This window comes from Hirundo rustica, chromosome 1 (assembly GCF_015227805.2).
Source record: "Hirundo rustica isolate bHirRus1 chromosome 1, bHirRus1.pri.v3, whole genome shotgun sequence".
Taxonomy (NCBI): Eukaryota; Metazoa; Chordata; class Aves; order Passeriformes; family Hirundinidae; genus Hirundo; species Hirundo rustica.
The window spans coordinates 30,148,907-30,152,180 of NC_053450.1; positions in this window are offsets into that span (position 1 = coordinate 30,148,907).

Sequence of the window (3,274 nt, forward strand, 5' to 3'; positions counted from 1 at the left end):
TGCAAACATTTATTTAAAGAGAGAGAGGGGGGTATTATTACATGACATGTAGACAGATTAAAATATTATACAATTTTGAAGCAGTGAAAATATGTATAAATATATAAGCTTACACTTTGAAAGAACATGTGTATGTAAGAGAGAGAAGAAGGGAGAAAATGCACTCATGGCTTTCCAGTGTGATGTCTGAATGCAATTAAAATCTCTAGTTGTAATGCTGTAGCCGGTCTTTGACAGCCAGCCATCTGAATACCATTTTGACAGCTCAGACACCTTTTTATGGTCACGCCGTAGGAAGAACAATTATTTTGTACCCATGGCTGGAAAAAAGCCTCACCAGAATCCCTTCCTCCTCCTGCTGATCTGAATGTTTTGTTTTCTCTGTCATAATAATTTACCCCTTGGTATGTGCTAGGGAAGCCCTACAGAATTGCCTGCTAAATGTTATATTTTACAGGTTCAGCAGAATCGGCAAGATAAGCTTAAAAATATTTGAGACAGAGAGGGAAAATAGAACTGCATTGTCTAAACTGTTACTCATGCAAGTAATTTCAGAGTGGCTTGACAAAAAGAGTTAAACTGGGTAGGAGATTTTGGACTGAGGTCCTGGACCTGGTCCCATTAGAATCAATGGTAATTTTTGCCACTGAAGTAGGCAAAGCAGAAGAGCATCCTAAATGTTGCATTGCTGCACTTTCAGAATGATTCATGATGTTCTTCCTGACCTGATTACCTATACTATTTTCAACTATTCCATCAGCTATTATCAATGTCTGAAAATAATTGATCTTTTATTATATACTGGTGTAATAGAAGCTCCAGCTCATCAGAGTTTTCACAGAACACATACGCTCTTAAGTGGCAAAAAATGACTAGCAGGTATTCCTTGGTTTTCACCTTTTCTAACTATCAGCAATTTGCACTGATACAGTGTCTTTAATGCAGAAACCATTAAAATACAAACATCCCAGAGGTTTGATTTCATCAGTTCATTCTTACTCTAAATACAGACTTCTTACATATGAAGGAAACTGTGCTGCAGCATCTAGAAAAGAAAAGACCATAAAATTAGAATTTAAAAATGATCAAGAGACTGGATTAAATTTCTTCCATTCCCTTTCTTTGCTGAAGCTTTTGTCACTGAAATACAAATGTCATGAATGTAAGAATAAAACATCTCAGGCATTAGGATTCTGTGATAGCTCATTCACATGACAATGACTGCACTGAGAACAGAACATTTTGCAGAATGTAGCCATTCTTGTGGCAAAGATTATAATGACAGGGAGAAAAGGTGCAAAATTAACCAGTTCTTGCATCTTCCAACAGTAATCTAACAAGCATCCTTGTGTTCTGTATAATGTGTTATATTAGACCCAAAGAGAGGGTGAGAGGGTGAGAGAGAGAGAAATGAAATACTGCACACCTCGAGGCATAATTAAACTTATCTACTTAGCCCAACAGTAAGAAATCAGCTTTTGCCTGTGCCATTGCCAGCAGGTGCCACTGTAACAAATAGGAAAGTACGCTGAAGATTTTGGAAGAACTAGATGCTGCTGGGGCAGAAATATAAGAACGCTCAGCCAGTCCTAGGGAGCAATAGCTGGAGCCCCAGGGCCTTCTGAGCAGCAGTGGGGAGGTGACCTCAGCTCCCTGTGCCTCATGTCCCACATGCAGGGTGTGGCTGACAGAGTAGGGCTGCTGTTTGAAGGGCGTAAACATGTTGCTCAGTGGTTCTCATGGCTGATAAATCGTCCCCAAAATTATCCCATGAACTTTTGCAATTTCTACAGTATGAACTGATATATTCAACCCACGTTAATTTTAGACCTTCACCTAATTAAGTCACAGTAGTGGTACCCCGGGTACCAGTGGTGGGTTTTCTTTTAAAACACAGCTCATTCTGTGTATTTGACCAGAGAATAACAGAATCACAAAATGAATATTGCTTCTTTCTTGGCTTAATTGCATTTTAGCTGTTGGGAATGTGTGCAACCCTCTCCTTGCCAGCTTCCTCTGGAGTGGTGTTGTAGGTTGCAGGTCAGCCCTAGGGTGTGCTTGCAGCTGGCTGTGCTCTCCTGCCCCCAGCACAGCTCTTGTCGAGGGCCCTGGGGATGCTGTTTTTAGTGCATGTGTGTTTCTTTACAGGCATTTCCTGGTTTGGCAAAGCATCAGTTGGGGCCTTTTCTGTACAGGAGTTTGGCTTCATTTAGGTATTTTTTTGAACCATCAATATTAAATCCTGTCTCATGAGACTATTTCATCCTGGCTGTATCTGAAAATGCTTCACCACAAAAATGTAAGACTTCAGTAGTCCGACAACCTCAAGCAGGTTTACTGGTGTAACTCTATGCCCACCTCCGGTCTCAGGGCCCCGGAGTGCCATTTCTTTTGGAATTCAAAAGGGAATCTGCCTTTATGTAGTAGAATTTGGGGAAAGGAAAGCTCTGGGTTTACATTCCCTTCTGCATTCCTGGAGCTATGAGGATAGCAGGGGAGTGAAACCTTCGCAAATTTTGAGATAGTGCTGCATCAGTTCGTGCAAGAAATTATATGGTGATAGACTCTATAAGAAAATGGATCGTTCCCAGGCTACATTCCTGTAAACAAACTGAATGCGACTGCTGACATTCGTTTCCAATGTTCGTGTCACTTCTGCAAACAAATGTCCATCTGTGCAACAACTGCAGGCTACTGTACAAGCCACAGATCTTGGTTTTCTGGCATCACAATCTGATAAAGATTTATTCCTTTTTGCCTTCAGAACTTACTTTAAAAAGATGAGTTTCACTACACAGAAGTTGCTGCACAATTTCCAATTTCCCATCGCATTAACTTTTAATAGACTTATTTCTCCTTGTGAATAATAGGAAAAAGTATTCCTGATGCATAGCCTCTAACCTGAATCATTTTTGGCTCTCTCTGCAAGTGCCGATGAGGACTATCCTTCCCTGAGTCTTTATCTGAAATATTGCTAATGTGAGCCTTATCAGAGATACAGAGTGTGCCTTCTCCCCTAATTCTCCTACTCCTGCTCTGACATCCAAGTGGTTTGTGCTGTTAATTACCATCTAGAAATACTCTGGTGACAGAATTTCTATGCTGTGTTATTTCCAGATTTCTAACATTGCTCTATTAGTGCACATACATTCCTAATTTACAGGCATGCTCATGAGTCAGGGATATGTTTACATTAGCTGAAGCTTGTCCTAAAATGTACAATTTTTTCATTGTCCCTGAGATGCTGGGAAAGGTGATAAGATGGTGGCACCCC